General features: G+C 29.4%; 1 long non-coding RNA gene across 2 annotated transcripts; it reads right to left on the bottom strand.

The window, feature by feature from the left end:
* Positions 1–2,814: 2,814 nt before the first annotated feature.
* On the bottom strand, positions 2,815–16,717 carry LOC132938414 (uncharacterized). 2 transcript variants are annotated; one of them, XR_009663912.1, is made up of 6 exons: positions 12,982–16,717; positions 7,633–8,984; positions 7,126–7,140; positions 4,803–4,838; positions 3,735–3,761; positions 2,815–3,171 (listed from the first exon to the last, which is right to left on the bottom strand). It is a non-coding gene; the product is annotated as an uncharacterized LOC132938414 (long non-coding RNA). The 2 variants fall into 2 exon arrangements; XR_009663911.1 differs by lacking the exon at positions 12,982–16,717 and having other exon boundaries at positions 7,633–10,593.
* Positions 16,718–26,026: the final 9,309 nt, after the last annotated feature.

Raw genomic sequence — 26,026 nt, 5'->3', positions numbered from 1 at the left:
GAAGAAGGTGATATCCAGTTGTCCATGTGTCTTAACAATCACGTCAAAAAAGGTTCAAGCCGAGTTTGAGCGTCAAATATCGTCTTTCAAATCAATTTGCTTGTCCCAGAGGGAGGACCCTAACCTCGATAGACTTCAACAGTTGCTGAAAGAACCCCAGAGTTAGCAGACCCCGTATCTCGAACACTATAGCTTAGTAGAGGGGGTACTGTTTTATCGACGACACAAGTCTACTGATCAATGGCTGGTTTACATCCCCATCAACAGGGTAGAAGAACTGATCACTCAGGTGCATCGTCATTTTGGCCATGTCGGACCAAAGAAGTGTATACTCGCCATACGGGATTTCTGTTTTTTCAAAAGCTTCCAGTCACGTATCCGGGAAGTAGTCCGAAGTTGTGTGTTGTGTCAGAAGACTAAAGCGTCCACAGTCCGTACACAAGGGGAAATGCGATCTGTTCTGGCCGATGTCCCACTCGGGCGTGTATTAGTCGATCTATATGGCCCTCTCCCTCCGGGTTGGAACCAAGTCCGATATATTTTTGTCGTACTAGATAACTTCTTCCGATTTGTCCGTCTATACTCAGTGAAGAAGGCCACTGCTGTCGCGGTAACCAATCGCATGATTGATGACTATATATCCACATACGGTAAACCCCGATGCATCGTATCCGATCACGGTGTACAGTTCCGGAGCAACGTGTGGCAGAATCGGTTGTTAGCCCTCGGTGTTCCGCCAACAATGACGTCTGTGTACCATCCCCAGTCCAATCCAGCTGAGAGAGTAATGAGAGAACTCGGACGCATGTTCCGGGCGTACTGCCACGAAAACCATACCGAGTGGCCACGGTACGTATCGTACATTGAATGGGTGTTAAACAACACAGTCCATGAGTCAACAGGCCACACCCCACAAGAGCTTTTTCTTTCCGTTGAACAATATAACCCATTCGGAAATGTCGTTTCGTTCCCTCTTCGTCTTCCTCTAGCACAGAGAACTAAACTGACCATGGCACGAGAGATCCAGCTCACCCATTCCGAAAGAAGAAAACACCGCCATGACAAGCAGGGCGTACCCCTATCATTTGTCATCGGTACCCGCGTGTTGGTGAAAACGCATCGCCTAAGTTCATCCGTCGACCAATGTATACAGAAATTCTTCTTGCTATACGAAGGGCCCTACGTGATCACCAGCCGTCGTCAAGACAATGCATATACTCTGGCAGATCCAAACACCAACAGAACTATTGGGACTTACAATATTGTCCACCTCCGTCCGTTCTACGAACCGAACAGGTCACCATTGCAGCAGGCTGAAGTCATTGTCGGCACTCAGGTATCATAAGAACGGATCAAACACATCTCTCGTATGAAATTCCCGTCAATTATAAATTATTACCGATTATTATTTAAGTTTGCGTTCAAACATCGTCATCCATGAAAGCTCTCTCCGATGTATCGAACTTTCATGGGGGGGTTTCTGTGACGTCCAACGCAAACGATACTACCATAGTTTATAATTGTACTAGCAGGTACCGGAGAGCGCGAAATGCGACGAGATAGATAAGGAATACTATCCCCCGCGCCTCAGTCTCCGCCGTACTACACCACCGTTCCGGCAGTCGCACACACGCTCCCCTCCTAGTACCCACGGCCCAGAGTACCGGCCACTCACGTTATCTGTACATATGTGCCCCCCTCCCTCACCTGTCGTGTTCCGTGCCACCAAAGGTCGCAAAGAACTGACCGACACCAGCAAAAGCCATCACTACCTTTTTTCCCGTCTGAGCTCCCGGTACCATGAGCGAGTAGCACGCGTTTCGCTGATGCGCCGAGGGGCGGCACGGGACCCACACTAATTTACTGGTAACGTTTTGGGTACATTTTTATTACTATTCTCACCGTGGCCGGTACTTATTTAGGGTATTATTATTATATTATTATTATTATTATATTATTATTATTGTACTTGTATTATTATTATCTTTATAGCTTTACTTTGACCGAGTTTTATGCCTTCGGCTTTCTCGGCACCAACTTAATACAAATTTATTCAAATAAACTCATATATATATATCTTTCCCCAAATTGAGGTGTTATTATTTCACCGTCGGTCACCTGTCCTATTACTGGGTCAAATGTATTCCCGTTCTTAAATAATAAAAAAAAAATCCACGGCACTCCGGCTTTCGGGTCTCGGTCCGTGGTTGGCGACCGTGAAATGTTCGAGGCGGCCACATGACTCTCGAGAACATGACAAACATGATCGAGCAGTCACAGTATTAATATTATTAACTTGATATGATTACGTCAAAATGTACTATTATTGGATGAAATAATACACTATGACGTAATCAACATTTTAAATTATCAATTTAAGTAGAGAAATAATATATTTAAAGAAATGTTTGCATTAAAAATATATTAAGTATATTTTTCTAAATTATTAACATATTTTACTGTTTTCTTACTGTTTAACTATAGTTCAAATTAGAAAATCGTGTTACTTGAACAATATGAAAAGTGTCAATAGTACATTTTGGAATGTAACCACTCTTATACCCAATACGGCATACGCCTTACATATAATATCCAGGGTGTCCCGTGAGGATATTATATCGATTAGCCGTAGGGAGGAACTCGCCACCCGGACAAAATCAGTTGTTGACACTGTACAGTAAGTTGTCCACTGTTGAGTATACATCATCTTCGATCAAGTCAATTGAGGTCACTGTAGTCTGGATGTAATAGACGTAATGGATCACGGATGTGTTCATTATGAATTCAATCATTGGGTAAAAAAAAGATACAGCGTTGAGATAGACAAACCTTTATTATTAAGTATGTATTAGTATTATAATATATAATATATTATTAATTTATAATTTAACCTACTATTAGTAACATTTGGTATACGTTGAATCATTTTTTGTCAAATACATCGAATTTATTTTAATATGAATTATTAGAGCATAGTATATATTTATAATACGATTTATAATAATATGATATAATATAATATGTAATTGTATGACACAGCTTAATTTATATGTATTTTCAAATGAGTAAACAAAATATTTATTTGAATTCAAGCAGTAGTAAACAATTTTTTAATAAAACCTTTTTGTGAATCCTTCATATACTTCTGACAGAAAAAAGTAATCGGTTTTTCTGCAAAATAAATTGGTATTAGATTATTTTAATAAGATAGTTAGATTTCCCTTCCATAAACACGTATAGAAGTCAATTTGTTTATGTATATAAAAACAATTTTTAGCCCACAAACCCGTCAAAATTATATTTAAATCACACCAATTTAATCGTACTTATTTTAGCTAAGAAAATATTGACATTTTTTTCTATGAACTAAAAAACTAAAACATATTTTTAAAACTTCCCGATTTTTATAAATCTTACCAATAATTTGTACAGAGATAGAAAAAAATTATCAACATAAATATAAAAAAAAAAATATAATTATAAAATGACTAACACTTAGACAACAGAACTCGCTAATTAATATCCAGCCCATAGAACAACCTGATTTTATTACACTGTAAGGTTACTTGAGCAGAAAAACAATGAGTTTAGTCTAACCCAATGAATTATTTTTCACATACGAATAAAACCTATAAATGTTCGATTGACTATGAAAAATCTTGGCTAAAACGATCAGTCACGGGTGTTTTTGGCATTGATTATAACCATTTATTTATAACATTAATTATACATACCGTTTGTGACATATTTTCTGAGATCTTCTGCAAAATACGTAAAATAAATTACATTATTGTGATGATTTCCTATATTTTTTTGTATAACTAATATCATATAAGAACGTAAACTCGGTTGGTTAAAATCTTAATTGAATCTTAACATATTTTATTTGAAGAAAATGGACAGGAGTTATATTATTACTTATTTTTTTTTTTTAGTAATATTAATATAAATGTAATTGAAAAAAACTATTAAGAATATTTATGGTTCTATATTTCAACATCGAACTAAACATCATTCTATTTTTTCGAACACAAGTAACAATTTAATTTTTTTCCTACGATCGGCCAGATATTATTATTTTTTTTTGGTCACTTATTGTAGTTAATCTATAAATATTTCGATTTATGATTTATATAACTAGTTGTCCGAGTAATTTGAACATAATGAATTTCATTCATTGCATACAATTCCATTTTGTCGATACCTAACGGTTTGTCTGGAATGACATAAGTCTCTGGAGTCCATATTTTAACCCACTGTGAATGAATAGTCTAGTGAGTAAATCTTGGTTTTAGAATGAAACAATATGTTTATGGAAATTCCGTGTTTCATTATTTTACATTTATATTTTACTTACTCATTTTTATATATTATGATATATAATATAATATATGATATATGTTATATAATAAAATATATGTCATACCCATATATATTTTTTTATATAACTATTTTTTTTTATTTAAAATAAATAGTAATTCATATGATGATACAATTATTTATCAAGTGCTTCTATCTCAAAAATATTTGCCAAATTTAAAGTATGTTAAAGATTTAAAACTAGGAGAGTATAATTGATATCTTGATATAGGTGATATTACAAATTATTGAATGGTGTGATAAAAGAATTGTTAGTCTTCTATCAAACTTCCACAAACCCCGAACGTCATGTAACTTTCGTTCAAATACTTAAATCATTTGTTTGTTAAAAAAAAAAGGTATTTGTGCCTCACAGGTATAAACACAATATTCTGTGGTAGACAGCTTAATTACACATACAAACAGAGAATAATTATACATACTGCCGTTATACAATAGTTTGTATTGTTTTGAAAGATCTGTAAAACTTAACTTTATTCAATAATTATTCAATTTCCAATTGTTTTTGGTATAAATAATAACACATAACAACAACCTAACTATATTGGTTAAAATGTTAAAAATATTTATTTTAAAATATTTAATAGTTTCAATAGATTGTTCTACAGGTAAATAATGTTAATGTAATTTCAATATTTATTTGACGTATACGAATTTGTACGTATATACTTGTTTAGTAATCGCGTATTTATATAATTATAATTAAAAAATATGGAAAAGTGGGTACCACACTGCTGTACAGTTGTAGTTGTCGAGAATGTCGTTGTAATGGATGTGTCAGATTTGAATTCAACGATAAATAATTTCATATGAAAAATGTTTCTGAGCGGAGACCTTGTGTCATCTTAGCATACTTGTATAAATAATCAGATTTCCTAGTTAAAATAAATGTAAAAATAAAAAAAAAAATTTTAAAAACACACTTTTCCATAAAAACATTTAAAAAAAAATTTTAAAAATTGCACTAAAAAGACAAAAATAATTCTCTGTACTTAAAAATAATGAAAAATTTATTGATGAAAAATTTAAAAGTGTGTGGTGCTCATACACTTGACATATATTCCCAGTCACTATCTTATAAACATGATTGAACAAAGAAGTGTATGTGAGACTTTCCTTGGCTTTTAAATTTTTCATCAGTAAATTTTTCATTATTTTGCTCTTATACTTGACATATACTGCCAGTCACTATCTTATAAACAGGATTGAACAAAGAAGTGTATGTGAGACTTAGCTCGGCTTTTTATGTTTTGTATGATGCACCACACACTTTTAAATTTTTCATCAATAAATTTTTCATTATTTTTAAGTACAGAGAATTATTTTTGTCTTTTTAGTGCAATTTTTAAAATTTTTTTTTAAATGTTTTTATGGAAAAGTGTGTTTTTAAAATTTTTTTTTTTATTTTTTATTTTCTACTTTTTAGTTGAAAGTAAATATTTTTATTAAACGTTTAAGAAATATGTTATCCGGTGTTTTCGGTACCTATATCAGAATACCGGTATAATGTTATTTGGTAATAATTACCGTTGTTACCATAGATATTATAATAATGGATAGGACACGCCTATACTTGCTTCGTAAGAGGTTGCGGTTTTTTTTGGGGAAGAGAGAAAGTTCAATATCTGCGAGAGATATTACGGCGACGTCGTGGGGACAATCCTTTTTTTTTTTTTTGGTCCATGTCCCAAAATGACAACGGATTATTGTATTGTCATCCAAGACCAAGGTCTATACCAATTTTCAGAATTTTTCATCTTCAAAAAGTGCCTCAAATCGAGCGCGCAAGATTTGATCACAGACAGACGTGAAACCAAACTTAAGAAAAGTGTTAAAAAATTGAAAATATCCCATAGCTTTAAATAGCTTAATATTCCACTGAACTTTTTTTTTGATAGAGGAAGAAAACTCGTTGAGAACATTCTATAAAAATTTCAAATGTCAAGTACAAAAATAAAACTTTTATGAATATCTAACTGCAAAATAATTTATGACATTTTAAAAATCTAGTGGAGCGATGAAATTATTGATTTTACAATGATGTGTATTTTTTTTTTTTTGAGTCTGTCGTCACCTTTTAGGACAGTAAAAGTGCTTGTATTTTCATCAACAGTAACTTTTCTGATAGAAAAGTGAATCTAGTTGGTACTTTGGGGGGTCAAAAGTAAAAATTTCCCAGTAGTTTTCAAAAGCGCTGGGAAAAACAAAAGAAATTAATTATTGAAAATTTAAAACAAGGTGTAACGTAAATACCTATGTCATAAATATACATTACTCTATTTACAATAATATCATCAAATATACATAGTAATATTAATATACCATAGGCCGACGGACTGTCTTCGCTCAGAATCGTTTTTCTTATACAATGATATTATATAATTGAATTCAAATTAAACACAATCCATTACAGTGGTCCACTTATAACCTACTGTACTACAGCAGAGCGACATCCACTTGACTACCTTTTTTTTTATAATTCCAAATTGTAGGATTTTATGATAATTTTTGTTTGTAATTTGTATTCTTTATAATATTCGAATCAAAATATTGGATGATCTACTTAGTTTTTAGTTATGTTTTAATTTAATATTATATATTAGTTTTTAATAAATTTAAAACGATTGAATTCATCATACTCTAATGGAATGCAAATATTTTGAATAATTTGTGTAGTGGAAAATGTCACTCAATGGTTATATATAAAGTTTACAAAAAATTGAATATAATATACTGTATACGTACTTGTTGCTATTCTAACTAAAAACAAAATATTTATAATAATAATTTGTGGTTAATATTAGTATATTATTATTAGACTATGGCCCTACCGTACAATTTTAGATACAGAATAATCAAAATATAGTAATGCTTTTAAAATTATAATGTTCGTTTATATAGACCGATTTTAAATCCATCGAAATATATGTTGAAATGTTAATAATAATAAAATATACTTTAAAATGTTAGTTGATTGATTTGTATAGTTTAAGAACCTTTAGTAGTCAAAATTATATAAAAGGTGTATATGTGTATCTGGACCATAATAGTAATTGTCATACCCAATAATGGGTGACGGCTTGTCAACTAAACGGGTTCTTAGCTATAATATTACTCATTGAGTAGGAAAGTAAAATTTTTAGGATCATACATATAAATGATGGCTTATGAGACATGATTAATCAAAAAAACTGAATTAAACAATTGATCAAATTAAAAAATAAATAAAACAATAATACAAAATGCACGTACTTATTAATCCTAGAAATAAAATAACAAATAAATAATATTTTACCTTATCATTCACAATCTAAGAATTATGGCAATACCTTAATTTATAATTGTCCTACAAAATATATTATCACCAAGAATTTCACAACGATTTAGATGAGGGTACCACTACAATGTATGTTGTTATCACTATGTTAAGTTAGATTTAGTTGTTCTGATTCATAATAAGGATAAATGGTTTTCCAATGTATTGTATAAGCATCCATCGTAATATCTATGTATATATACCAGAATTATAGGATTAAAGACCACCTGAATTGTGTGTCATATTATATAGATATCCATATTAGTTTAAGTAGAATTTTGTATAATATAATGACTCTTGTTTTTTAATGGACATGTTTAAAGGTAAGTAGCTGTTGTTGTTGGTGTCTTCCATTTTTGAGTATTCTACGTTTGAGGTGAATGTGTAGTGTGCTCACTGCTCATGTAAGCCGGCTATTTAAGGTTAGCCCAAGTTATTTTACATTGTATAGGTTTGTTATTGAGCTATAGTTGAGGACAGTCTCTTGGACGTAACGTAAAAGAAAATAAGTTTCATTTAAATTCAAGCGCCGTTTCGTGTACCACAAGTAAAGCTAATGTAAATTGATTAACTTTTATAGTTTAAGAACCATGAATAGTCGATATTATATAGAAGGTGCATGGGTCTACATAATGGGTAACGGACTGTCAACTAAACGGATTCATATCTTAAATAGTATTTGGTGAGTAAGTCAACCTTTGAGGATGATGATCATAATATAAGGTATAACTTAGGTATGAGTTATGAGACACAAATCATACAAATTGAACACAATAAATTTTACAAATTAAAAATTAATAAATAATATAATATACACGCACCTCTTATATCTAGAAATAAAATAATAAACGTAGTATTCAATAAATAAAATTATACCTTATGATTCACAATCTAAGAACTATAGGGATAACGTAATTGTTCGCGCCGAGCAATTAGTGCTTATCGCGTGACAGTAATCGGCGCGCCGCCGGCGACATCTCCCTTCTCGACCACACAAGACTCCTGTTCTGTATCCTATCATCATTGTGTATTATTGTTATTGTATTAATTGTCATATTTATTTTCTTTGTTTTCGTAGCTCTGTATGTAAATTTATTAGTCGGGCTGTTGCCAAATTATTATCATTTTTCTGCTCATCATTATAATGTGCGGAGATTTTTTTTTTGTTTATATTCCGCAACCAACGCCCTTATTATTATTTTTATTATTATTGTGCTAGTAAACCTTGAGTAACAAAATGAAAAAAAAAAGTAATAACAATAATGTGATTTATACGTACTATTACTCTCTAGAAATAAAAAATTAACATACTATTTAATTAATAATATAATTCCTTATGATCGTAATCTAAGAGTTATAGGGATAAAATAACTATTGTCCTGCAAAGTATATTATCACCAAGAATTATACAACGTTTTACTAACGAGGGTCAAGCATTAGCAAGAATTTATAATATATTAACTAGCTGTCTCTCCCGGCGTTGCCCGGGCATAAGTCACCTTTGTTACTTTCGTTACCCGATAAATGTACAAACTGTATACCTACGACTCAAACTTTGTTCAATGCCTTATTTAATTATTTCGGTGTATGATGTTCTAGATCTATTTTAACTTTTCTGTTGCATAGAATAAAAATTCTTCTTCGCAGCAGTATATTATCAGGTAAACAACCGTGCTGTTTTTAAGTAAGTGTATGATTTAACTCTTAAGTATTAAAGTTATACCAAGTTTCTAACCTACGGTGGATTAATATAATCAATTAATACAAAATCCTAACCTTACCTAACCGTAATAAAATTCGATGAATAAAAAAAAAACAATTTTAACCCCCACACACAGAGTCTTATTTAATTTATTTTTATTTTTATTAAAGTTCAGTATATTTCTATTATATCTTGATTTGCATACGAATCTGTTTGAGCTGATTAAGTTTGTGAATTTGGTAAGTAGATTTGAGACGGCACAATTGAATTGGCTCCTCAATACAGGTAGTCAATATTTTACCGTTGAATTAGCTCCCGAGAATTAACTGTTGAATTGGCTCCATACTGTTTTTTGTTTTCAAAAATATATTGGTTACCAAAATGTTGTTGGTATTTTAAAGTTATACGTTATTTCCTAGTGTAGTTGACGTGGGTTCTTAATTCGATAAAAATATACAGCTGTTTGAATAATAATTATATGTATTTTATATAAATACAAACTTGAATAATAATTAGAAAAAAAAATAATATTCAATAATTATGCATATAATTATTAATTACATACTAATTATTGCTTGTATCGTGCTTTCTAAGCGCATCATTATAAAATGTATGTTATACATTTATTTAAAAATTAAGAACAAATAATAATGTACACAATCAAACAAAAAAAAGGTGGGCAAGTTGATGTCGCTCTGCTGTACAGTAGGTGACAAGTGGGTCACTGTAATGGATGGTGTTAAATTTGAATTCAATGATATAATATCATTGTATAAGAAAAACGATTCTGAGCGAAAACGGTCAGTCAGCCTATGATATTACCAAGTATATTTGATGATATTATTGTGAATAAAGTAATTTATATATGACCTATTTACGTGGAGCCTTGTTTTAAATTTTCAATCCTTAGCTATAAAAGTTGAACATTTTATAAATTTTTAACTACAAAATAATTATCAAATTATAAATTTGATAAATTTTGTCAAAATTCGAACTTTAAATGCTTATAAAAAAAATTTGTGCCTATGTATTTTTAATATTTTTCAACTGCCATTAGAACGATATATCAGGAGCCTTATAAATTAAATTTTCACGCTTTTTTAACCAACAAATAAAATTTTATCGGTATTTATAGAAAAAAAAACTAAAAAAATTGAAAACTGTCAATGTCTGTAAACAGCTCAAAAAGAGTCAAATTATTTTCAAAATATTATCGTGTATAGAAAATGCTAATACAAACATTCAGTGAAATTTTCAAGTATCTACAGTCATATGTTTTTTAATTACAACAAAATAAAAAAACTGTTACATGAAATATCGAGTGAATATCAAATATTGTAAAAATATTTCAAACGCTCATAAAAATTTAATTTGACTTTCGTGTAGACATTTTTTTTTTGATAAGGGTAGACAAACTTATGGATAATCTTGTATTACATTTTCAAATCTTAGATTTAAAAAAAAAAAATTTTATGAATTCTCAATTTAAAATAATTTGCTGATTTTCGTGATTTTTCCGTATTTTGTCAATATTTCAATTTTAGATGCTTAAAAAAAAATTGTGACTGGTCTTTCTTTAAATTTTTTTATCTGACTTTGAAACAATATACTAGGACCCTTCTATTAGATTTTCAAGCTTTTTTAACCAACAAATATAATTTGATTGATATTTATAGTAAATAAAAACTAATAAAAATGGAAACTGAAAATGTTCGTTAACAGCTCAAAATAAATTTAAATATTTGGACAATGTTATGGTGTATTGAAAATGCTTATATTAATATTTAGTCAACATTTTATGCACCTACTTATGTTGGCCATTTGAGCGGAGTTTATGAAAACTAAACTTAAATTTATCAACTATAAAAATTAATTTTTCCCTTTCACTTAGCATTTTCTAAACGGAATTCATTTTTACACACTCGCGTTAATACAACGTAGCTACTAATAAAGTATAATACCTACATTGCTGCCGTGGTCATTAAATATTAACAACAAATTAAAAGTAGTGTATTATAGGAGTCAATGATAATCGATTATTATAGTAGATTAAGACGATTAAGAAGATAAGACTAAATTCAATAATATATATAATAGTTTTGGGATATCCAGTACTATACTATATTTGAGTGCAAACTGCTAAGCTATGTAAGGTTGACGTCGTAAAAAGTAAACGTGTAAGATATGAGAACTCCTGGTTAAATAATAATTATTTTACAGTTTAGGGAGCCATTTCAAACATACATTTTTCAGGAGCCAATTCAAGGGTTGAATTCATATTTACCCAACATCGGGAGCCAATTCAATGGTAGCCATTTGAGACATTTCCCACAGGGGTACCTTAATCGGTAACGGGTGTGACGAACCTTCGTCGCCCAATGCATACACATGCATTGCAACAGTCCCACAAGGGTTCCAACAGACTTTGGTGGCTAGTCCTTTAAGTTGGGGGTTGGACGGTGGGCTAACAACCCACTATTGTAAAAAGTCAATGTTCAGGAATTCAAACATTCACCTAAAGAAAGAGTAATGGAATCAAGACAGGAAAACTGGAAATTGGCCCTAAGTTTTGGAACATGGAACATATGAACTTTATATCAGGCAAGAGCAGCTTCAGCATAAGTTAAGGAATTTAATAAATAAAGGTTAGGGATTTTAGCTATACAAGAAATAAGGTGGAACAAACAAGGTTCCACAGAATTAGGGAATGCAAAAATATTTTTAAGTCAATGCGATAATCGCAGAATAGGATGCACCATTTTTATCGTTAAAAAAAATGTAGTACCCGCAATTAAATATTTAAAAATAGTGAATTCCAGACTGACAATACTTATAGTAGAGAAAACATTTTTAAAAATAGTATTGGTCGTTGCACATCCGAAAAGTAAAGGGACAAAGAAAAGAATGAATAATATTTACTATTGGAATCCTCTTTAGAGGGAATCCCATTGTATCAAAATCTTTGTAGGTGACCTTAATGCTTAGATTGGTAAAGAAGAGTGCTTCAAAACAACTACTGGATCTCAAAGCTTACATCAGCTATCGAATAATAATGGGTGCAGACCAATCCAATTAGCTATAATATGAAAAGGTTTGAAAAAAAGCACGTCATTTCTACATAAGTAAATAGAGAAAAGTACCTGAATGTCAGATACATTAACCAAATTGATCATATATTGGTGAAACAAGATTCAGCAATAGTGTACTAGATGTAAGGACCTTCTGCTGGTGTGGAATATGGGTCTGACCGATTCCTAGTTGTAGGCTTAAAGTGAAATTGAAGAAAATAGAAAAGAAAAAAGAAAAACAAACAGAACTCTTTGACATACAAAAACTAGATGACCTCAACATTTCTGAAGATTTTCGTAAGGTTAGGTTAATAAATGAGATTAAAGATGTATAGTTTATAGTATTACTATAGGGAGGGTAATCATGGTAGACAACTACAAATAGGTCATCAATATTATAGCTACTAGGTACTTGAAGTATATTTAATATAATATGAATATTGGAGTCATGAACTATTTACACATTTAAAATTAATCGAATATAAAACTGTATAAATAAATCAAAAACAACTTACGAAAACTATTTTCTAGAAATAAAACAACCAGTGGTAATTTATAATTATAATTATTAAATAATTATAATTTAGCATAATTAAAGTGCTAATCTAGTAATTTATTTAATAAGCTCTCGATAGTTTTACAAAATGGGGTCCAACTTTGAAAGAAAATGGTTTTTTGTATAAATAGAAAACAAATCTAAATTTGATTTTAATTTGTATATTAATTTCAGTTTTCTAATAAATTATTTGGGAATCCCTAGTATATTCTTCAATATTTTGTAACATACGGCTATCATATCTACAAATAAAATACAATAATTTTAGTCTTCATTTACTATGTTCAAATGAATGCTAAAAAATTTTAAGATTTAAAACATATTTTAGAAACATACGTGTTTAAAATGACCATTTTAAATAAGTTAGATTAGGTGAACAAAATGTATTTGCGCCTATCAAACCACACTGAAAAAGTTATCGGAATTGCAAGTATGTAGTTGACCTAAGAACTATAAGTACATTCGAAGGTAAGGTGATATTTTGTTCCGTGGACATTTTGTTCCTTTTTGGGGACATTTTGTTCCTTTTTCAAAATAATCAATCTTAGAACCAAAATCTTAAAACGGAACAAAATGTCCTTTGAAAGGATTAAATTAAAAACGGAATAAAAATCCTAAAACGGGACGAAATGTCACAAAATGTCAAATATATTTTATTCATTATAATAATTATAAATGCATAATATACATAGTGTGGTGATATATTATCAATAATTATATTATCAATATTATAGGCAAGATATTTATAATCAATCTATCGCGGACCGTCACTCCAACTTACCACTACCACTTTTTTTTTGTTCCATCCTACCGATCGATCTAATAATACGATAATATTTCAGAAAACTGATTTAAATTCGTTAGAATGTCTATTTGATATTGGTCAGTCCACATTTTAAGATTTCTGTTTATATTCCGAATAAATCCCAAATAATCAATGTTTTCAAATTTCGAAATTCCTAAATATTCAAGTTAAATTTATAGATGTTTGGGGGGTGAAATTGAGAATAGTGGACTGATCAATATCAAGTAGACATAATAATGAATTCAAACCAGTTTTAAAATCTATAACTAGATCGATCAGTATAAGATGGAATAAAATTGTTTTGGCTAAAACAACTGTTTAATTTATAATAAATTATAGTATTTCATCAGGAACGTTTTTCCCGGCCAACCCGCATTGTGCCATAAAAAACTTCATTTCAAAAAATATGTAAAATAAAAGTTATATTCTCGAAAGTATTCAAAACACTAAATAAATTAAATTCGAATACTATACAATCCTATGCTAACACGTTTTAAGTCTTAAGTATTTAGTCACGTCTTTAGTCGCCACTCGTTATTAGTCAGCCTTGTGTAAATAAATAGTGGTTAAAGCGCAAGTCCCATATGGGAGTGTAAAATATTTTCCGTCCAATTAAATAATAAAAACAAGTTGGTAAATACTTAATAGTAAAATTGTTTACTTTTAATTAAATTGTATTTATTTTTAGGAGTACTTGATTAAATTTTTTAATTTGATTTTATACATTTTTCGGTTTGAAGAAATAATAATTTAAGAACTATATTAGGTACTATATCAGAATTCAGAGTACATATAAGAAAATATAAGAAGGGCTTAGTATATTAGATATTTTATAACTTTATTACCTAACTATTATTTTCAAGTTTTTGATTGTTGTACATTATAAAATAATACCAAATAATTTACTTGAAGAAAATGTATTCGATGAACACTGGTTATAATAAGATACATTTTGTTCTTATAACTGTTTGGCAATTTTAGATAAGTACTTGGTAGTTTTGCAGGATAAAGTGGGGTATTATTGAGACAAATATAAACTGTATTTCAACAAACTATATTATAATTAAATAAACCAAAATAAAGCTCCAGCGTATCATGTTATAAGGAGTAATATTTAGGCAATTACCATGACATCAACATTTGGGCTATGTTTATGTATGAGTAGTAATTTATTAGTAAATTAACATTATTTAGTGTGTTTCCGAGAATCATTGTAAATCGCAATACTCGCACACGCACGCACGTCAATTCTTATGAAAAATGAAATATATTCTTATTTGTATAACTATAAAAACTAGTTATCAAAATGCCGGAAAATATTCGGAAAAATTCCGAAAAAAACAGTTTTTTTCCCACAGTCTCGGAAAACGTGGAAAACATGGAGAATATTAAAATAATACATTTCCAAAAAAAACCAGTTTTCAGAAAATTAAAAAAAAAAACCGAATTTTTTGAAAATTAAAAAAATTTATTTACGCTTAAAAATTAAAATTAATTATGTTAAAAAAAAAACAAATTAAAAAAATTAGATAAGAAAACTGTAATTGTCATTTCACATTTTCAAATACGGTTACATCAATGTAATATTGTATTCAAATTTAAAATTAAACTATTAAAAATATTAATGCGGATATTTCAATATTTGTTTTAAAAACAACCCACCGTGGTCTATCGTCTATGACCAATGACCACCCACCCGGATACACATTGAGTATACATATAGGAGGGCCCCCACTGCTAAAATGTGATAACAGAAACAAAAAAATAAAAATAAAAATAATTTCCTCTATTGCATATTCCTGAGCATGCAGGACCTCCACTGTGATATAGGATATTTTTTTCCACTCTTAAATTTTATAAAAGGGTTTAATTATTCACACAATTGAATAAAAAGTCCTTTGAGAGAACACAATATCCTCCGTTTTACTTTTGATTTTTAAATTAAGGAATAAAAAATCCTACTTTATTTTTGTTAAAACATTAAAAAGAATCAAAATGTCTCCACAGAAGAACAAAAAATCCAAAAACAAAACAAAATGTCTCAAAAGGGAACAATTAATTATCGAACGGAACAAAATATCATCGGGAAAATCCACACTCTTCCATAATTTATAGCTTTTATAACGTCTAATTTCTAAAGAGAGTTGCAAATTTGAAAATTGTATCTTATAATATGATTTCCAATTGATTAAAAAACAATGTAAAAAAAAAAATTTTTAATTTTGCTTTTGTAAATTTACCAAGAAACTTTCAAATAAAAATAAATTATAAAATTCATCGGAACAAAATATTCAAAATTGTTACTCACGGTATGCTGGAAAACAAGTTATAAAATATTAATTAGTAATATTATTATTTATATATCTAAAAATATTAGATCTAAAATTAACAAGTACTGCCAAATATTAACAATATTAATGTCTTTTTTGATTTTAAATATTTTTTTAAATATTTTAGTGCATATAGCTTTGTTTTTTTAGGACCGTCTAAGTTTTTGAGAGCACTGAGTGAGTCAGTATAATATATGGTTTAGCATTTATTCTCTACGGAGAAGCTTATTCTGTGGCTTTCAATATAGCTAAATTTTCAGCTGTACAAATTAAGTTTTGTATTGGAATCCGATTGCGATTTATAAGATTGAAGACCATTAAACAATTATATCATACAAAATAAAAATGATAACAATAAATAAAGACAGTACAAAAAACAAAGATAGCATAAAAAAACTCAACATAAGCCACCTTAATAATTGGTTATCTATTTTTTTTCTATTTTACTACAAATGTAATGCGATATAAAAATGTTGAGACCAATAAAAAAAAATTGATTACATACCTGCTTCAGCTGAAATAAAATAAAAACTGTAGTTATTAATTATAGAGTATTTATAATATTGTTTTAGGTACTATAAGAAAATGCAATCAACTAAAAAATAAAAACAACATATTTAAATTTTGTAATTAAATAGCTTCATTTTTTTTTTTTTAAGAATCTTAAAAAATTAATGTAACTACTTTATTTAATAAAATAATATGAGCATTATAATTTTAAATTATATACACATGTAAGATTAATCTAATATAGGTAGTAGGTACCTAATATATAATAAAACAACTTACATAGGTTTGCTAGAAAAAAAATACCCGACGGTAATTTATAAGAATAATTATATAATAGTTTTGATATACTACGATTAATGCGACAAATATAGAGATATTTTGAAAAATTCTCAATAAATTTACAACGTTTTAGTTGAGGATTTTAAATTAAAATTTTTTTTTTTATAAATAAAAAAAATCTAAAATGTATATTAATTAAAACGGTACTCAAATTGGTCATTTCTACCATGTCTTAATGATTTAAACTCAGTTAAGTGCATCCATTGAGAATCTGACGTCTGAGGTCTTTCCAGTGTTATAATAAAAAAACGAATATAAATTTGATCTTAATTTGTATATTAATTTCAGATTTTAATAAATTATTTATAGTATATCCTTTACCATTTCGTAACGTATAAATATCTTAATAACTCCATGGCTTATAAAAATAAAATATAATATACACTATGCTCAATTGCGTGTCAACAAATATTAAGAATTAAAATTTTTATCAGAAACATACAAGATTAAAAGAAGCATTTTAAATAGGTTATGTTAGGAAAATTTGTTTACACTATCAAACCGAAATAAAATATTTATTGGAATAACAATAGAAAAACCAAATTTGGAAAATGTTATCATAGCTACACACAATATAGCTGACCTAATATTTATACATTCAGAAAAAATGCACACTCTTCCATAATGTATAGCTTTTATAACGTTTAATTTCTAGAGTGTTTCCGATTTAAAAATTAAAAATCAATTTAAACAATAAAAAATATTTACTAGTTTACTAATCAACTTTCAAACAAAAATACATTTTAAATATCCTTAAAATAAAAATTAATTAAATAAATCTTACTGTAAACTGTAAAAAAAAATATGAAATATAAATTAATAACCATATTATTATTTATGTATTTAAATATAATTAAATCAAAGTCGTAGGAAAACCAAGTATTATCAAATTATTAAAATCATTGTTATTAATGACTTATTTAAAATTTAATAATAAATAGTTAAAAGTGGGTAAGTGGATGTCGCTCTGCTGTACAGTAAGTTACAAGTGGGTCACTGTAATGGATGGTGTTAAATTTTAATTCAATGATATAATATCATTGTAGGTATAAGAAAAACGATTCTGAGCAAAAATGGTCAGTCAGCCTATGATATTACCAAAATATGATATTATTGTGAATAAAGTAATTAATATAATATAACCTATTTATGTGGAATCTTGTTTTAAATTTTCAATCCTCAGCTATAAAATTTGAACAATTTATAAATTGAAAATAGTTATTAAATTTTAAATTTGATAAATTTTGTCAAAATTCCAACCTTAAATGCTTATAAAAAAATACGACGGGTTGCACTGCGGAAGTGCTGGCAGAAGTAAAAACTTGAATATTAACGTAGTGCATTTTTGATATTTTGGAATGGTCAGGTAATAATTTTGCACGAATTGCTTTAATTATCATTATAAAAGTACTATCATTTATTTATGTGGTAAGATACAATATTCATTTATTGCGCTATAGTTAATTATTTTACATCTTCAAAACTGATATGATAGGTTGCTGATAGCTGAAGTAAGAAACGAACAATATTGATTCGAACCTATTTAAAAGACCGCATCAATAGTACTTTTGTATATCGTTGTGCTAAGATTGCGATCATTTGACATCGTTATACCAAATTCATTATTTAACAATTTAATTAATAGTTGATTTTTTCGTCTGGAATGTTTATGTTGAAATCTCCACTCCAACGCCAATCATTCATTTTAGCTAGTAAAATTAGAAGTATTTGAGCGTCACGAACGTTGTAAATGGATAAGCTGGATACGATCTCCAGGATCACCTCCCGTTTGTCTGCTGATTTTGGTTGTTAAAATTGTTAAAAAGTGTAGAGTCGATAGGTTTATTCGTTTGTCTAGGTATCATTCATAAAATCGCATAGGTAAGGGATCCAACTGCATCGGATCGTGGACAATATTTAAAGCGTATATTACCAGGTATAGTTGCGTAGATAGGTGAATAATCGAAAATATAGTTAGACCCTGGACCCCCGTATTAGTTGTAAGTGAGTACTGATTTTGGAGACACATTCATTCGAATTATAAATGTCGCACTTATATAGAAGGTGATTTTGTGATAAGAATTTCAGGCCTTGCTCTTTAGCGGTCTCGTTTCGAAGGCGGGAACGTTTGAAAGTCGAGTTTAAGTGTCTAGAAATCTCCCATGGCCCATGAAAACCGGCAGTTTAATAATGATACTATCCCCCAGCGTATGTCTGGTGCTTTTTTGTATGTGTAAGAAAATGTAAATTCGAAAACCTGCATGTTAGAGTGTCCAGCAAGTCAGTCATTACCCGTCTAAGATGAAACAAAAATAAGCAATCCACCTGCGGTGGATAGAGTGGCATGTGTCGTCGCATTTCTGGTGCTTTTTCTTGTGTAAAAAGTGTAAAGTCGAAAACCGTGTTGAAGTGTCTAGTAAGTCAGTCATCTCAAGTCAAAATCGATTAACTTCCAATTAGCCACTGGTTCTCTACTTATCATTTTATAGTATAGGATTATCATTATTATACTATTAGTCAATATGTTCAATTAAACACACATTTTTAGCTGTTTTTCGGTCAGTTAATGAAAAACCATGTGTACGTCTTTATAAAAACTCTCATAAAAATCATCAGGTATATGCAAAACATTTTTTCCAATCGATTCGGTTTTTCATCCTTTTTCATCTGTGTATAATATGTACCTGATTCACGAAGTTACATTTACAGCTTGATTTACAGTCATGTCAGTTAAAACGTTAAGTAACAAATACAAGCCCATTGTAAAGAAGCGGGATCATATTTCAGCGGAAAATGTATCTAACTTAACCTCAGAGCAAACAAAAGTTCAATTAGAATTGTTAGAACAAGCGTTTGACATCTATAATAAAGAGTTTGAGCAACTTACGATGACTGCTGAAGATGAGAAGATTGACACTTACATAGAAGTATTGGAAGAAGTAAGTGACATTTATGCACATACTAAAGAAATTTTATCAGCACATATACACAGATCAGAAGAAGACATTAAACCGAAAAAATTACCACATGACAGAAATGTACATTAATTGATAAAACTTCCACCCACGAATATACCTACATTTAATGGCAAGTTTGAAAAATGGTACTCCTACCGTGATCAATTTATGTTGATAGTTCATAATAATGAAACTATTGATGATGTGCATAGAAAGTATTATTTGAAGACCAGTCTACAAGGTCAAACACCGGGAAGTCATTGCAACCTTATCGTCAACGGCTCTAAACTATAAAGAAGCATGGTCACTACTCATTAATCAGTATGATAATAAACGTCTCGTAGTACAAAAATAAATGCACTACTTTTTATCACAACTTGTCATTAATGGTGAATCAGTGAACACTATAAGAAATCTGTTGGACGTTACTAGAATACATTTATCAGTACTTAAGGAACTAGAACTTCCAGTAAAACATTGGGATACAATTTTATTATATATTGTATCTAACAGATTAACAAATAACATACGGCAAACCTGGGAAATAGAAGGTTGTAAGTCAACTGAGTTGCCATCATGACATAATCTATATATGTTCATTGGAAATTGATACATGCACTTGATATTGTATAGCTAAAAGTTAATGGTACTTTAATGTCTATAGACTAGTTGTCTTTGATGGATCTGCTATTGCTTGCAATGGGAAGTCACTGAACGACACGTTACATCGAGGTCATAAGCTACATCGTGACATAGTAAGAGTTATCACCAGATAGCGTATGTACAGACATGTTTGTACTGCTGACATACGTCAGATGTTTCGGCAGATTGAGATACACCATTTTAAAATAATATTTTAGAATCAACATTTAAAATAGTACATTCCGAATTATTAGTAATTGGAATTTGGAGTAGACCACGAGAATGAAAAAAAGTATTTAATATTCTAGAATAAAAATACAAATAAAAATTTTTTTTTAAGTTTTTAGAATACATTGGTCAAAAAGTATTTGAAAAGTATTTGAAATACAAAAAAAGTATTTAAATACAAGTATTTGAATACTTAACAAGACTGCTCTTAAGGTACTAGAACTTCCAGTAAAACATTGGGAAGCAATTTTAGTATATATTGTATCTAACAGATTACCAAATAGCATACGGCAAACCTGGGTATTATAAAGTTGTAAGTCAACTGAGTTGCAATCATGGCAGAATCTATATATGTTCATTGAAAATCACATACATGCACTTGATACTGTACAGCTAAAAGTTAATGGTACTTTTAAAAGTAAACAAATTACGTGGACGACAACACATGCTTTGCTAACAAATGAGTCATCAATTGGTCTGGGAAAGAAATCACGTCCAGTATGTGCTCAAAGCTACCATTTAATATATCAGTGTCCAACATTCATGCAAGTTACACCTTCTTATAACATCAGATCATACATCACATCTCACTAGTGACAACCAAATGGTTACAAATAAGGCATATGGCGAGCAAGGGGTGCAAGCTGTCTCGACAGAGATGGCTAACAATGTTGTGGTTCATCATGGCACTACTCAATCAACAATTACATCTACAACGTTATTAGTCACAGCCTTAATACACATACATGGTACTAATGGTCAAAAAGAAATGTGTCATGCACTATGAGATTCTGGTACCCAGTCTCACTTCATATCATCAGTATTGACTAAACGGCTATATTTTAAACGCCAGAAGCGTAATGTAATCATAGATGGTATCTCGAACACTACAACAAGTGTGCGGGAGATAACAACATTTGACATCTCATTTTGTACTACATCAAAACAATACAAATTAAATGCTCTGGTTACACCTATAATTACAATGAACCTGCCTACACATAAAATAGACATCTCTGAATGGAAACATATAAATAATCTACCCTTAGCCGACCAAACATTCTAAAAACCAGGTAAAATTGATTTGTAATTGGTGCTGAGTTGTTCTTTAGGCTGCTAAATACTGGTCAGTCATGCGGAAACAAAGGTTGGCCGACACTCCAGAATACTGAAAAATTAGGATGGATTATTGCTGGTGGTTATGAACTACCGCTTAAGGAAACCAGAAGTGAAAACGTCACCTGTCACACTACATCAGTTCTATCTACTTTGGACCAAAACTCCAGACCACTTCAAGCTGTCTCCATGGATACCACTAACTATTCAGCTTTTACCCCTGGAAACTTCCTTGTAGGAAGGCCACTTATAGCTTTGCCAGAATCAGAACTAACAGAAATTCCTATGAATCGTTTGACTAGGTGGAACCTCATACAAAGACTTCAACAGGGATTTTGGAAACGATGGACTATCGAGTATTTATGTTCATTACAGAACAGGCCTAAGTGGCGATTTACTCAACCCAATCTACAAGTGGGGGACCTTGTCATAGTTAAGGGCATTCAGACTTCACCTACACAGTGGCCTTTAGCTCGAATCACTCAACTACTTCCAAGTACCGGTGATGGTCAAGTAAGAGTGGTTAAAACACGTACTGCTGTAGCCGAGCTGACAAGAACCATCACAAAATTAATCAAGTTGCCTATTAATTAATAATTAATTTATAATCGTTAAATATTTTTTCTAATTGTTATTATTTAATTCACATGTCATATTATGTTACCACTTTATGTATTTATTTTTCTTATTTATATTATGTTGTCTCTGTTTAAGACACTTTTTGTAATATTGTTGAAACCCTTCAACCCTCAACGGGGGGAGTATGTTTGGACATTTTTCATTTATACGCTAAACAGTCCACTACTCTGTTATAATTTGTTATCATTTGTTATCATTTGTTATTGTCAATTATTATGTTACCATATTATATAATATTATTATTATTATACTATCAGTCAATATGTTCAACAAAACACACATTTTTGGCTGTAGTTCAGCCAGTTAACGAAAAACCATGTGCACATCCTTATAAAAACACTCATAAAAATCATTGGGTATATGGAAAACAACAACTATTGTCAATACATCCAAAGTACAGAAGAAAGTGATCCATAATTTGACCAGCCTTAAACTTTCTAGGTAAATACAATTTTCGAATACGTACAGTGTTAAAAAAAAACCTTAAGTGTGTAGCGTAATTTAGAAAACAATATTAAGATTTGAATATAGTTAATTTTGTTGATTTATATAATTTGTTCTCATAACAAGTCCATAGTTATAACGCGTTGCACATACACTGTCGTATTTTAAAAGGAAAATTAACTAGAATGATAAACTGTACCGAGAGAGATATTTATATCTTAGTGAGTAATGCAGAATAGATAAATTTGAATAAGCACCTATCCAAATTACAATAAGAGATCGAAGAAGAAACAGCAAATATTGTTATGATGATCACTACGCATACAGAAACGAGTTTGAATATTTATATTTTCAAGCTGTAGAGAAGTGTGAAAAATAATAATAAATCGAATAATATTAGGCCACGTAAAAGTGAAAACTACGCTGACGTATGACGATGGCGTAAAAATCGATACGACAAGACCGTCAAGTCGTAATGATGAATACGAATATATCGGTATTTTCGGGATTGCTAGGATTGATCCGCATTTAATGGTATGTATGGATGTTTATGGCACTCGTTTATTTGATGTCTAATTAATGTCTATATTTGACTTCGAAACTATTTCTAGTGAGTCTTCAATCAAATTACGTAAATCAACCGATTCAGTAATTCCTCACTCAAACGCATTAGAAACATTCGATCACATTCCAAAGTCGAGGGAAACGTTTACGATACATGTAATCACTACGAAACTGGGTTCAAGTAAATTAAATAAATGAGGAACGGAAGCATCTAAAACTAGTATAACGTCAAAAGAGTTGTTGATAAGTTATCAATTATAATAAACTTGCAATAGATATGTTACATTTTAGAAGCTATTGAGTCAGCAAAACAAATTAAACATATTTTAAATATTAAATAAAAAACGTTTTAAATGCAATTAATCGTATGATTCGTAATTAAATTATAAAAAAATATTCACGAATCAAATAACAAGGAGAACAAAGTTAAAACGAACGTTGATTGTAAACCATCTATCTGTTATCCGTCTATTATATCTATTCTACTACAAAATGTTTCGATCTTAAAGTTTTAGTGAAGTTACTAGTAGAAAATTGGATCAAGTTGGTACTTTTGAGACGTAAAATATGTAAATTCATTGTTTTTTTCAATTTAAGTAGGTATAAAATCAATTATATTTCGTAAAAAATTGCAATATTATATAGTACAAGGTTCCTCTTAACTTAGTGCATTAATAAATATCGAAATTCCAGTCCTAATTTTTATTTTATACCTATAAAAATTAATTCTATTGAACTCCACCAAAGCCACAAACATTTAAAAAAATAATACTATCATGTACATATTCATTTATATTAAAAATTATTAAATAATACGTACCTCCTGTATTTTGTACTGCAATTGATAATGTTTAATTTATAAGAATAGAGTAAAATAAATTATACTATTATAGGCATATTATGTATATAATTATTATCATAATTAAAGATAATATCTAGATTTTTTGGGGGAATACAGTCTATCACATTTTTATAAAATTTTACTCAAAACATTAATAATTAATTAATTATAATTATTTTGGTACACTAAATTAAACGTATAAATAAAAACTGAAAATGTCAAACCGATATGTGAAATTGTAAAACTGTAATTTAAGGTGCTTGTGGACAAGAAAGAATAGTTAGACACCATTATAAATACAAGATAAAAAGATAACATTATTCTGAAGGAACCCATAACAACTAGTTAAATGGAATTATGAAAATGGGTTTTCTTTAGAAAAACATTCACATAAGTCATACGTTTGTAATATTAGGTATAAAGCAAAAATGTGAAGCTGAAAACGTCATACGTCATTCGTTAGGAGTGTAATATACAACACATTCAACGATTTAACAAACATTTTTGAATCCTTTCAATACAGGATATAAATTAACAATAATATTTAATTTGTCATTTGACCATCCGACGAGAAGCGTAAGTAAAAATATGACAATAAACATAAAATATATTTACCAAAGTTCGCTACAAAAAATATATATATTATTATAAAATTAGATACAAAATGATATTCATAATTTCTCTTCCGAAAATGAAATAGTATGAAGTCCGATGTATCAATATATTTATATATATTATATATAAATATATTGACAGCCCGTAATCATATTATATATTAGGTACTAGGTACGTGCATTGTGCATATTAATTAAGAATAGATATTTAAATAAATATATACTTATTATTTCGTATGCTTCGCATTTGAATGGTATTTAATTTATAATTTACAGAACCAACAGAACCCACCTAAGGTTTTATTGTATTATGGAAATATTAATTTTGAACATATTTTTAAAACAGTTTCTCATAAATTAAGACTTAGCAAACGACACGTATTCTAATGTTTCTGATCATCCTGTCTAATTTATCAACAAATTGACATTCAAACTAATGGACGAAATAATTAATATTATACCTAATATCTTGAAATTTCAAACAGAATAAAAAAAAAAATAAAAATATACGTACCCATTTGCTCTACAAAAAATTATAATAATAATTAATGAGTTAATAATAATCATTAAATGAAACTTAATTAAACATTTAAATAGAGGGATATTTATTTTAAAAATGAATAGTTTATAGGTTTATTCAAATAGGCTGCCAGTAAAACAAAATTTCAAGTCCTTATACTAATTCATAAGTCATCATTCATAATCTGCATTGTTAATCGCTATAGGTTTTTTTATATTATGTGGTTTGATACAAATCATATTTAAAATAAATACAAAATAAGGGGCCATTTTTATTTTCACAAATAGAAATTAAATAGTACAAAAGGTGGGCAAGTGGATGTCACTCTGCTTTACAGTAGGTTGCAAGTTGGTCACTATAATGGATGGTGTCAAATTTGAATTCAATGGTACATCATTGTATACCAAAAACAATTCTGAACGAATACTGCCTATGATATATTAAAAGGAATTTGA

The sequence above is a fragment of the Metopolophium dirhodum genome, chromosome 2, assembly GCF_019925205.1.
Source record: "Metopolophium dirhodum isolate CAU chromosome 2, ASM1992520v1, whole genome shotgun sequence".
NCBI classification, from domain to species: domain Eukaryota; kingdom Metazoa; phylum Arthropoda; class Insecta; order Hemiptera; family Aphididae; genus Metopolophium; species Metopolophium dirhodum.
This window is presented reverse-complemented; position numbering and strand designations above follow the sequence as displayed.